The following is a 13,880-nucleotide window of genomic DNA, read 5'->3' on the forward strand; positions in this document are numbered from 1 at the left end:
AAACTGAGATCCAAAGAAGCTACATTCTTTGATAATTTGAAGGGAGTACTAACAACTAGGGAGATCAGAAATGGCTTCCCAGTGGAGGTATACATAAGCAAAGCTTTGATGGAAGCTGGGATTTACAAAAGCAGAAATGGTAAGGGAATGCATTCTCTGCCTGTGCAAAAACATGAGAATGGGAGATGTAATGCCCAGTTCAGGAAATCGTATGGAGGGCATTTTGGCTGGGCTGCTGCATGAATAAAGGGACAGTAAGGTAGAATGAACCTTGACATGCAGGCTGGAATCCTATTGAGAAACGTTTAAAGCTCCTAGCTGAGAAATATATATTTTGTCCAAGATCCAGTAGAGAAACACTGATGTTCCTTTAACAGGAAAGTCACTTGGTCAGCCTTGCTTTAAAAAAAAAAATCTATTCTGAAAGTTTTGTAGAGAGAAGAAATATTAAAAGCCTGGAGGCCAATAAAAAGGTTGTTGACATAGTCCAAACAAGAGGTGGTCTGAATTAGCCTTATTATTACATGACTTGAGAAAATGGGATGGCAGCAATAAACAGAGAAATATTTAATCCCTTCTCTTCTAAGCAAAGGTCACAAAAAAGAGAAAATTTTGCCATTTGAGCATATTATAAGCTCTCTGTAATTACTGCAGTTCCCTATACTAAGATTCTATAAGAATAAAAAAAAAAGTTTAAGTGATAGTGGCAGAGGGAAAGGGGAATAGCTATGACATGCTCCAAATAAAAAAGAAATAAAAAAGCAGATCTGTTTTATTCATATCTCAGATCAAAGAATGAAGTTCTTACAACCCTCTCCCAAAAGAGGTAAGACTTGTCCAAAAGTGTATTTGTTCTCTTCATTACCTAATGGGGCAGAATATTTCTGATTCTCTCTCTTTCTCTCTGTCTCTTTTGCTTTAGATGCCTTGTTTATTGTTGTTTGGCCCTAGTTCAGCCTCCGGTGTTTTGGCAACCAAAAGGAATTGCAGGGATTTTCCCTTCTCTTAAATGAGTATTCATGTTTGTGGTAGGGAAGATGGATTGAAAGATTTTTTTTTTCTTTAGCACTTTCCCTGAAAAGATCTAAAGGTGCAACTGAAGTGCCCACAGAGTCCTCCATTATAGAGTGCTTGAGTAAATGTACTGGTGTACTCTGGGAAAATGCAGACACATATACATTAGAGTAAAGCAATTAAAAAAAACTATATGTGTGTGTGTGTGTGTGTGTGCGTATGTGTGTATATATACATACATACATACATATATATATTTCTGTTCCTGTGGGACTTTGGCAGTTTAACTGATGCCCTGGGAACACAGCTGGAATATAAAATGAAAGCCAAGGGCCCCCCATCAACATGTCAACACAGAAATGCTTCTCACAGCAAGGTTTTTTGGAAATTAGAGCTGAAAAATAACCTATAGGGTAAAAGAAAAGAAAAGAAAAGATTTCATATACAAGTAAAAAAGGGGACAAAGTTTAGGTACAATAGGGCATGTAAGGGTTTCTTGGTACAATGAGATAATCAAATTGCCTCAATGCTAGACAAATTTATCTGGTGCTTAATAAATATTCCTATAAGTGATATAGCCAAAATGACAAATAAATGTGTATATGTGTGTATGTATATGGTGTATGTTTATATATAGATAACACATATATATATGCATGTGTGTGGCCAAGAGAAAGTGAGAGATAGGCAAAGAGAGAGGGAGAGAGAGAGAGAGACAGAGAGAGAGAGAAACAGAGAGAGAGATTGAACCAACATCTTGGAACCAAGAAGACAGATTCAAATCCTACCTCTGACACATTCTAGTTATCTGGCTGTCTAGTCCTGATTATGTCCAAAGCTTCTCAAAGATTATGTACTGTACAACAGATGTAGACTTGCATTAATAGAGTGAGTTTCCACAGATCAAGTTCCCTTCACTAATGAATTCAGGTCCACTCCAAATATTCCAAAACATCTCCTCAAAATATCAAAATACATATGTATTATTTTTGAGTTGGAGCTCTCTCTATATATCTATCTATCTATCCATCTAATATATATCTCCATTTTCCATGTCAGGAGCTTTTTCTAGTATATACAAACAACTGGGTTCAAGCACCACTTCTGGCATACATGCACATATATTATATATATATAATATATATAATGCACATTCTATAATGTATATATGTATGTGTGTGTATATAATATATGTATGTGTATATATATATATATATATATATTTTTACACACATGTGAGAGAGAGAAAGTTCCAACAAACGTGTGTGAAGGAGAGAAGTCCACATCGAAGATAGACAGATAGATAGATGACAGATTGAGTGATGTTGTAGATAGCTCTATAGATATAGATATAGTTTATGTATTATATCAATATAATTTATATTGATATAAAGTAAGAGAGGCAGAGAGAGAGAGAGTAGAAGTCAAGGTTCAGCTAACTTTAAATCTTGACAGGGTGACCAGGGTTTTACAGTTAAATACAAAAATTTACCTACTACTACTCCCCAATCAAATAACGGGCACAACATTTTCTTAAGAAAATAACTTCTCAAGTAGGTAAAATAAAGAAAATGGCTGGTAGAATCATGTTTTATTAACTCTTTCTGAAATCTGTTTCTTGTTTTAGCAGTTTCTTGTGATATATAAGATCTGACGTTGAACATCATCATCTGACCTATGACATCATAATTAAAGAGAACTTTACTGATGTAAAACTTTTCTTCATTAATGAAGGCTAGAGGCTTTCTCAGAATTTTAGAGTTATAGTTAGAAAGATGCTATAAGTCAAAAGCAGAAACTTGAAAACAATCCTTGATTCCAAGGCAGGTGCTCTACCACTACAATACACATCCTCACCAAAGTGAACATACTAAAGGAAAAACACTTTACAAACATAAAAATCAGAAAGCCTTTGTAGCTTTGTAAAATATCTTCTCTCTCTTTTCCAGACCTCTGACCCTATTTTCTCCAAGTTACAGTTTAATACATTTTTTTTCTTCACCCTGAGAGGAAACAGGATGGAGAACAGAGATAGCTGGCATCAATGTCAAGAAGACTTGGGTTCCAGTGCCACTTCTCACAGTGGTTGTGTGACCCTGGACAAGTCACTGAACCTCTCAGTGCTCCAGGTCTCTCTAAGACTTTGCAAAGAAATGAAAGTCTGCATTGATAGAGTTAGTTTTCTACTGAATAAATACTGCTACCCATGAAATGGCAGGTCTGCCTCCCCAAAATAACAATACCTACAGCAAACATCACTAAAGAACAAAAAAAACAAAACAAAAACAAAAACAAAAAACAGTACTTTGTCGAAGTTCAATGAAACTCAATGAAACAAAATGGAAGTGTGGGAGATGGAGAAGCAAATAAATTTGAAACCAAACGCCTTCTTTGAAAACAATTTAGGAATCTGCAGAAGATAATTCAATTAGTTGAAAGGCAATTTTATTTTCATGACTTAAAAAGGCATTGCTTCATTCTAATCACTATACCAAGCTGAAGAGAAACTGTTTTGACCTATGAGGATGTGAATGAGATAATAATTTCATCCTTCACCATGTAGAATCCACCTTTTTGGTGTGTAAACAAATGTGAATATACCTTTTGAGCTAGGTAGAAATGGGAGTGTTGGGGCTTTGCCTTCCCTCTCTGTCTCTATCTCTGTCACGATCTGTAGCTCTCTGTCTCTCTGAGTCTGTCTCCTTCTATCTCTGTCTCTCTGTTTCTGTCTCTCTTTCTCTGACTTCATTTATTTATTTATTTATTTTGCCAAGGACCTTTGCGGTCAAATGAATTTCTCAAAGCCTTCATGCCTCTTTAAAATTTTATATTATTATTATTTTTTGTTTTCTGATGCTCAATAGAACTAGTTTTGTGTTGTTTTGTTTTCTGTTCCTATTCTCTCCAGGCTTATAGTCTTTCCTTTTTTCCACCATCTCCACAGATCTTCCTCTCAAAACCTGTTCTTTCCCCTGCTGAGTATCACATCCATTCACCTGAACAATGCATCCCAGCACTTTCTGCAATGTATCAAACACCAGCCAATCATAGTTTTTTGTTTGTTTGTTTAGAAGCTAACAAAGGCAACAATTTCTATTGCAGACTTAATATTTCTATGTAAATGACCATCCTTTGCTTCTGTTGCCTCCAAACAGCCAAGGCATTACTCCCAGGCTTAATTATATTCAAATGCACCAAGGAGATGGACAGGACAAGAACAAACAAACAAAACAAAACATGTAACTAAGAGAAAAAGCCATGTGTAGCCAAACTACTCTATAATTCCACAGATGCACAAAAGTGCATAATTCAATATTCCTGACTAGTCTTTTATTAGAAGTATTAAAAAGATGAATAGTCCACGTTAAGTGTCAGCTGCAGGGCATGTTGTCTCTTGCTCATTCTCAGGCCAGCAGTGGCTACAGTCTTCAACATGATTCATAATGCAGACCTTCAGAGAAAGTGGATGCAACTAAAACGTGAAATAGATTTGGCATATTAAGCTAATAAGCTTTGGTAAAATGCCCGTTCTGCAGCTCACAAGAAAGCATTCTGCGGGTGTCCCACTATGACAGTGTGAATTCAGCTACATTTCCCACTAAATTCAGTTTGATCATCATTTTTGCTTAGATTGTTTGTCCCTTAGAAAAGCCAAGACTGAGGCAATAACCTTTGTCTATGCTAAAATTCTATCAGGATGTATTCCAATCTTTACCAAATTTAGACTCTTCTGTCCCTCTTGGGCAAAATTTTACACCCAACAAAATTTTCTAAATGAATCCTTAAACAATATTAAATGTTGAAGTTCAAGCACAAATGTAAACCATGTCCAGAATGCATACTTTTTTTGGTCCTTGACAACTTTCCTGTGAAGGTAAGCAGGCAGAGAACTCATTCAAAGACAGAGTTTTACTGACTGGTTTATAATGTACAATTTCGAAATATAATTTTGTTTCAGAGGCCATATGTTCTCAAAAGGACAAGAAGATTAAGTGAATTGTAGTTACTGTGGATAATTGTGACAAACCCAACTGGCTGTTTATTATTCTTTGAGCTGTATTTATTCCAGGTACTTTCTGAGCTCTCTCTTTGCCCACGCTGCTACCGTTTTCAGGAATTCCCTACCCATTTTTCTTACCTTCTCTAAGCCCAATCCTTTATTTGAGGCTCAGTCTCATTTTTATTTCCATCCACCCAAACAATCTGGTCCTTAATAATTGTTCCATTCTTTGAACTACTGTGATACACTGTCTCTACCATCCTATTGGAACAGTATTTACTACCTTGTGTTAATCTCTTTAGGCCTTTAGTTTGCCTTTTCAGCTTCCCCAACGTTTCTCCACTTACACAGCCATCATTTGGTTCAGATACTCATCACCTTTACCTGCATTATTGCAATAGTCTTTTAAATGCTTCCCCTGCTTCAAATATTTCCTTAATCCAGCTTCTATACAGTTGCAAAAACAATTTCTTTATACATCTGGCCACATCATTCCTGCTCATAAATGCTTTATGCACATTAACTCATTCTGTCCTCACAACGATCATGGGAGGCAAGTGCTATTATTATACTTGTTTTACATATGAGGAAACTGAGGCAAACAGAAGTTAAATGACGTCTACAGTCACACAGCCAGTAAAGGTGTCTGAGGTAGGATATGAACTCAGGTATTCCTGACTCCAGGGTTTACATTCTTTTCACTACATAGTCTAGCTGCCTATATAATGCCTATAAATGCTTGCTGATTGATTTTTTTCCATGCTACTATAATGTAAGCCCCTTAAATGTCTTTTTATCTCCTGAAATCATAGTAAGATTCTGAATCAGTAAATGCTGATGTAATATGAGATGAGATTAGATAAAAGATAATTGGTTGAAGTATGTGTTTTTGTAAAATACTACAGGGTTGAAGCAGCAAAAATAAGTGAGGTGATAGTAATAGTTCCTGTGCTATTCAAATTGCTAATAATTTGACCTTACCTTTCCTAATGAACTTAATATTCCATCTTTTCCAATATTAATCATTCATTAGAGTCAAGTTGTTCTAATTATCCCATAGACAGATAGATAGATAATTGTCCCATAAATAAACCATATTGAGTATCTGCCTCTTCTCTTTCAGATATTGTCCCTGCCTGTAATGTCCTCCATATTCATCCTCACATTTTTAATTTTGAGGACTAACTTAATTTTTTCCCTTATGCTCCACTCTACACTCTTGTCATTGGCAGCTAGGTAGCTCAGTGGCTATAGTAACAGGCCTGGAGTTAGAAAGACCTGAACTAAAATCCTGCCTCAGAAATAGGACCTATGTAATCTTGGGCAAGTCATTTAACCTCTATTTATCTCAGTTTCTTCATCTATGAAATAGTGGAAATAATAGCACCTGTCTCCCAGGATTGTTGTGAAAATAAAATGAGATAATAATTGCAAAGCACTTAGCACAGTGTCTTGCACATACCACCTATTGTCACTATGTTCGTCTTAAGTAAAGTTCACTTTCTTGGCAATACACTTTCCAGGGATGTACACATAGATGGTGAAGTTGACACACACAGTGCCAGAGCTAACTAAACATTTGGGAGACTCTGAAGGAAAGTGTGGGAGGAAAGAAGTATTAGGCTGCCTACCAAGCTGAAGGTCTACAGAGCTGTTATGCTGACCTCATTGTAGTATGCCCGTGAAACCTGGACAGTATACCAGCCCCATGCCAGGAGATTCTGAAGATCACTTGGCAAAATAAGGTACTGGACATTGAAATCTTTTCTTAAGCTGAACTGCCAAGCATTCAAACTCTACTGCAAAGAGCCCAACTCTGATGGACCAGCCATGTTGTTTAAATGGCAAACATATGTTTGCCTAAAAGACTATTTTACAGAGAACTCACAAAACACAAGTGCGCACATAGAGATTAGAAGAGGCAATACAAGGACACTCTGAAGGTGTCTCTCAACAACTATGGAATCGATCGTGAGCCACGGGAGACACTGGCATAGGACCACCAGCATGGTGTGCCTGCATCAAAGAAGATGCTGTTTTGCCAAGCAAAATTTCAGTGACTTAGAAAAAAAAATGTGAGCTGCACAAATTTAGGAATACCTCCACTCTGATGTTCATATGTATTATTTGTGCCCAACCTGTGTTAGAGCCTTCTGATCAGCCACATTTGGACACACTGTACCTTGACCCTGATATAGTGATATCATTTTGGTCCTGTTTGAGCAGGAAGGACAACAACCATTATTATAATGTCTTCCTGCACTACCCCCATTTAGACCAAATTACTTAATCATAATTTAAGCTGCTCTCTAGAACAACAGAAAATAATTTGTGATCAAATGTCTGAATGAGAGGTAGCATGATGTAGTGGATAGAGAGTTGGCATCAAAATCAGGAAGACCTGGTTTGAAGTCCTTCCTATGACACATGATATACTGTGTCTGTGAACCTGGGAAGTCATTTAATCTCTCAGAGCAGTAAGCAACTCTCTAAGACTTGAAATTATAAAATAGTGGAAAATCTGCATTGTTTTAGGATATTTCCTCACACAACAAAATCTTAGGCCCAGTCTCTAACCCTATTATTCTCCAACTATTGCATGAATGGGTCTTGTCCCTTCAGTAACACTATAAGCTTTTAACAACAGGAACTGAATCTCACTCTTCCTTTACCTAGCACAGTGCTAGGCACGAAAAGGTGCTTCCTTACTGTATCAGAAATAAAACTAGAAATGAATTGAAATAGTCATAGAGGGTATCAAGGGTAATGAGGTAGGAGCACTTGGTTAATATATCTCCAAAACCTATAAGCATAAAATGAGGTAAATACACCTTCAATTTAATAGCATGTCACTGTAGATTATGGCTTCTTAACCTTTTATATGTCTCAGACCCTTCTTTTTTTTTTTCCTTTTTTTGGTCAGGCAATTGGGGTTAAGTGACTTGCCCAGGGTCACATAGCTAGTATGTGTCATGTGTCTGAGGCTGGATTTGAACTCAGGTCCTCCTGACTCCAGGGCCAATGCTCTATCCACTGCTCAGACCCTTCTTGTAGTCTAGTGAAGTTTATGTATCCCTTCTTAGAATGATTTTTAAATTATTGAAGATAATACCAAGTTTCAATTAGACAGTGAAAATGCCAATCTATCTTTTTCCCATCCAAGTCTATAGTTTCCCTGAAATTTTTCCACATGTCTCAAGTTAAGAAACTCTGCTATACAGATTATGTACTTAACGGTAAGGACTTCTCATCTTCCCATCGTAGGACTATCAAGCTTTTTACTCCTTATTTCCATGAGAAGCAAATATTTGTGTATGCTTTCAGAGAAAAAAAAACTACAATATTTGTTTCACTCATGAGGCAAATGGGTACACAAGCATGAGAGCCTTCCAAACAGAAAAATCTATTTGCCTTTGGCAGGATTCAGCTAATGGCAAAACAATTATCTGTCCTTTTACTCTCTATCTCTGCCCGTCCCCCCAACTCAGTCCACTTTTAGCTGATAAAATTAGGTGCTTTATCTTTCAATGTGTTAGACTTCTTACACAATGGTCCTGGCCTCATCATTCTGAAACCAGCAAAAATGTAATTTTAGTATTTTTGTGAGAACTAAACAAAATGTTTCCATTCATTACAGTCCTATGGACTTCAGCTTCTAGCATTTCAAATGAACTCAGAATTCTATACCCAACATGTCACAGGCTGGATATTTCACAAACTACCTCTGACAAAAAGGGTTGTCAAAATCAATTTCAACCTTAAATATGGAAGTTCAGTGTTACTCCAAGCTCAAAATTTTGAGGCCTCCACAACAAATACCTTCTGTTTCCAGGGATTTATTTTTCCTTAGAAGGATGTGTTGGCAACTTGTTCATAATCCCCCCAATTGTTTATAATCACCCCCACTGGTTTATAATTCCCCCACCAAAAAATCACCGAAATTCAGAATGCATCTAATGAGATGTGGGCTGATTCTGACAGTCTAAACACTGAATGAGAGGGACAAGTATCCAACTTAATAGATTCTACACCACCTTACAGAGAAAATGAAAGTCATTTTTCACTACCGTATATTAGGGAAGGCAGCAATGATGTCATCACCTCAACGATGGCAAGACTATCTAGCATCTTACTCCTTCCACTGGAGAAAGATCAAGAGCATGTATTGATATTTTTTGTACATTGTTTGGAGTTCTATTGTCAAAGATCACCCAAACCAGGTTCACTTGCTGTTTTTATTTTTCTTTTGGTCTAATAATCCTTCAGGAGTTATGACTTGAAGTCCATTCCACATTGAAGTTCTATTATAACTCAGCCATATTTGGTTTGTAATAGGTTATCTTGATTGAAATCAAAATATTTTTTCTGAAATCCATATCCCAGTATGGCTCATACAATAAAGAATTAGGTAGACACATTATAAAATTCCTGTTCTCTGGGCTCAAATCTAATTTCTCTTCTGCATAATAATCCTTCAACTATTTGAGGATTTTTATAAAAAGTCATTTTCAGTCTTCTCTTATTTGAACCAAATATACCCATTTCCTCCAACTGATCCTTGAATGGCATGTTCTCCATTTCCCTTGTCATCCTAGTAGCTCTTGCCTGGGGTGGGGTGGGGGGGTCTCCAGATTGGCAAACTCTATGTGGGACTCAGGCCTGAACACCATACTATATATAGATAGTGTCTAGGGCAGACTATAATAACTATTGCTTCCTTCATTCTAGACAATATGTTTATATTAATTCAGACTAAAATAAAATTCACTTTTTTTGGTTGTCATGTCACACCATTGACTCATATCGAGCATGGATCCCACAAAAATGCCTAAGTGTTTTTCACAGAAATCATAATTTAGCTACATCACTCCCATCCTGCACTCTTAGAGTTGCTTTTTGGAGAATCTAGATTTACTACTTTATACTTGTTACTTGTTAAACTTCATCTAAGAGGCAACACAATGCAGTAGATGGACTACCAGACTTGAAGTTGGGAAGACCTAAGGTCAAACTCAGCCTAGGTCACCTATAACTGTATGACTCCTAGGCAAATCCCTCAATAAGAGCTAGCATTTATATAACGAGTCAATGTTTTCAAAGTAATTTATAAATGTTTTCACATGTTATCTTCACAATAATTATGGGAGTCAGTTGCTATTATTATTAACAACTTATAGATGAGGAAATTGAGGAAGGCAGAAGTTCAGAAACTTTCCAGAGACATATAGTTAGTAAGTATCCAAGACTAAATTTGAACTCAAGTGTTCCTGATGCCAAGTCTGCCTCTCCAGTCATTGTACCACCTCAATCTCTCTAGACCTCTGTTTCCTCATCTATAAAATAAGGGGGTGAGACTTGATGACCTTTAAGGTCCATTCTAGCTCTGCATTTATGATTCTGTGAGCTATGAACTTATTAACATTCAACATAAATGTGTATAACATCTTTTTACCTAATCTGAGAGAGAGAACAATATCATGCATATGTAGACATACATAGATGTAGATGGGCAGCTAGGTAACACAATTGATAGAGCCCTGGGCCTGGAGTCAGAAAGACTCATCTTCCTGAGTTCAAATCTGGCCTCAAACACTTACTAGCTGTGTGACCCTGGGCAAGCCACTTTACCCTATTTGCCTCACTTTCTTCATCTTTAAAATGAGATGGAGAAGAAAATGACAAACCACTTCAGTATCATTGCCAAGAAAACTCCAAATAGGGTCCCAAAGAGTCAGATACAACTAAAATATTATTGAACAACATATAGATATCTATACATACATATTATTGTTCTAATCTGTACAGAACTCTTTGTATCCCCATTTTGTTATGCCAGGAATTAGTTTGACCTCTCAGCTTCCTATCATATAGAAATTTGATAATTATGTGTTGTATGTCTCAAACCAAGTCATTATTAAAAATGCTGAAAAGAAAAAAATACCATGATATGAAAGAGAAGTCACCTTCACATGTTGAACAGAATATGGACCTTAGAGTCAGAAAGACCTGGATCCAAATCCTGTCATAGTGACATAATAGCTCTGTGACTTCAAGGCCTCCATTGAGCCTCTCAGTGCCACAAACAATTCTCTAAGACGATATGTAGTACCTAAGACAAATATGTGGGTTTATTTCCTCTCAGATGGAATGAGTTATTTACCTAAAACAAAATGCATCTCATCTGATTATGTTTCTTATAAGACTAAGATTTGTCAGCAAATACCACCACCATATGACTCTATATTAATGCCACACTTCAGCTCCCTCCTGAAAAGAAAAAAAAAAGAAAAAAGATGAAGTGAGATTCAATTAAATTATTTTAATGTCATAAAATTGTAATTCTACCTGGTAATACTAAATTGAAAACTTCTTGAGGGAAAATTGTACCTGTTTTGTTTTCTATTTTTTTATAAGCCTTTCATCTTCTTTTTTTAATTTTGTTTGTTATATAACCAAACTTCTGATTTAAATTATGGAAGAACGGTGACAGGAAAAATCCTGCTGTGGAAACAAGAAGTCACCAAAAAAGGCAGAAAAATGAGCAAAAAAAACCCCACAAAAAAACAAAAAAAGGAGCTCGACTATAAAAATTTACTATGGGGATAAGGAGGATCAAAGCATAACCTTGGAAGAGGATAATAATGTCAAAATGGCTACATGTAAAGCCTCAAAGAAAAATGTAATTTAGTCTTAGGCACAAAAATAATTCCTAGAAGAGCTTAAAAAGGATTGTAAAAAGCACATTAGAGAAGTAGAAAGAAATTGGAGGGAAATGAGAGTAATACCAGAAAATCATGAAAAAAAGAATCAATACCATGGGAAAAATATACAAAAATTTACAAAGGAAAATAGCTCCCTAAAAATAGAATTTGCCAAATGGAAAAGGAAGTACAGAAGCTCACTGATGAAAGTAATTTCTTAAAAATTAGAATTAAACAAGTGGAAACTAATACCTCTATGAGACGTCAAGATATGATAAAATAAAATCAACATTGGAAAAACAACAGACCTAGAAAATAGATCCAGAAAAGACCATATAAGAATTATTGGACTACCTGAAAGCCATGATAAAAAAAATAAAGTTTGCACAACATCTTTCAAGAGATTATCAAAGAAAACTGTTCTGATATATTAGAACCAGAGGTCAAAATAGTAATCAAAAGAATCCAACCATCACCACCTGAAAGAGATCCCAAAATGAAAGCTTCCAGGAACATCATAGCCAAATCCAAAACTCACAGATCAAAGAGAAAGTATTATAAGCTGCCACAAAGAAACAATTCAAATATTGTGGAGCTACAGTCAGAATTACTCAGGATTTGGCAGCTTCTACTTTAAGAACCAGAGGGCTTCAAATATAATACACCTGAAGGCAAAGGAGGTAGGATCACAAGCACCTGCTCAGCAAAACTGAATATAATCCTTCAGGAGGAAAAATGGAAATTTAATGAAACAGAGGACTTCCAAGCATTTTTAATTAAAAAAACAGAGCTGAATAAAAAATCTGACCTCCAATTACAAGATTCAAGGGAAACATAAAAAGCAAAAAAGAAACAAGAAAAAGAAAACATAAATTCAATAAGGTTAAACGGTTTATATTTCTACATGGCAAGATAATATTTGGAACTCTTAACAACTTTATTCCCATAAGAGCAATTAAAAGGAGTATATGTAGACAGAGGGTGTGGAGATAAAGTGACTTGATGGAATGATATTCCAAAAAACAAAATAAAGGGATGAGAAAGAAAATTGCCCTGGAAAAAGGAGGAGGGAGATTGAATAGGGTAAATTATCCCAAATAAAAGAGGCATAAAAAAGCTATTATATTGGAGGGGAAAATAGGGGTGGCAAGCAAAGCTTAAACTTTACTCTCATCAAAATTGGCTCAAAGAGGGGATAACATACACACCCAGTTGGATATAGAAATCTGTCTTACCCTGTAAGGAAGTAAAAAGAGAAGGGGATAATAGAAGGGGGAAGGGGGACTGATAAAAGGGAGGATATATTGGGGAAGGCAATGATCAGGTGAGGAGGGAAAGAATGGGGGGGTAAGAGATAGAGGGGGATAAAGAAGCAAAAATAGCATGAAGGAAAGTACACAGTTATCATAGCTATAAATGTGAACGGGATGAACCAACCCATAAAACAGGAGCAGATGTCAGAATGGATTAAAAACCAGAATCCTACAATATATTGTTTACAAAAAACACATTTGAAGCATAGGTACACACAGTGTAGAACTAAGGGGCTACGGGCAGCTAGGTGGATAGAGCAGTGGATAGAGCACTGGCCCTGAAGTCAGGAGGACCTGAGTTCAAATCCGGCCTCAGACCAAACACTTGACACTTACTAGCTGTGTGACCCTGGGCAAGTCACTTAACCCCAATTGCCCCCCCAAAAAAACCCAACTAAGGGGTTGGAGCAGAACCTATTAAGCTTCAGGTGAAGCAAAGAAAGCAGGGGTAACAATCATGACCTCAGAGAAAGCAAAAGCAAAAATACTTCTAATTAAAAGAGATAAAGAAGGAAACAACATCTTCTGAAAGTTACCATAGACAATGAAGTCATATCAATAGTAAACATAGATGCACTAAATGGGATGCCATCTAAATTTTTGAAGAAGTTGAATGAGTTATAGAAGTAAATAGATAATAAATCTATACTAATGGGGGACATCAACTTCCCCCCTCCCATTCAGAACTAGATACATCTAACAAAAATAATAAATAAGAAAGAAGTTAAGGAGGTGAATAAAACTCTGGAAAAGTTAGGTATCATAGATCTCTGGAGAAAATTGAATGGGAATAGAAAGGAATATATATATATATATATATATATATATATATATATATATATATATATATAT

General features: G+C 36.1%; 1 pseudogene; it reads left to right on the forward strand.

Moving 5' to 3' along the window:
* LOC114046319 overlaps positions 1-13,880 on the forward strand; it is a 122,460-nt pseudogene that overhangs the window by 18,663 nt on the left and 89,917 nt on the right.

The sequence above is a fragment of the Vombatus ursinus genome, unplaced genomic scaffold, assembly GCF_900497805.2.
Source record: "Vombatus ursinus unplaced genomic scaffold, bare-nosed wombat genome assembly UNPS02001419.1, whole genome shotgun sequence".
NCBI classification, from domain to species: Eukaryota; Metazoa; Chordata; class Mammalia; order Diprotodontia; family Vombatidae; genus Vombatus; species Vombatus ursinus.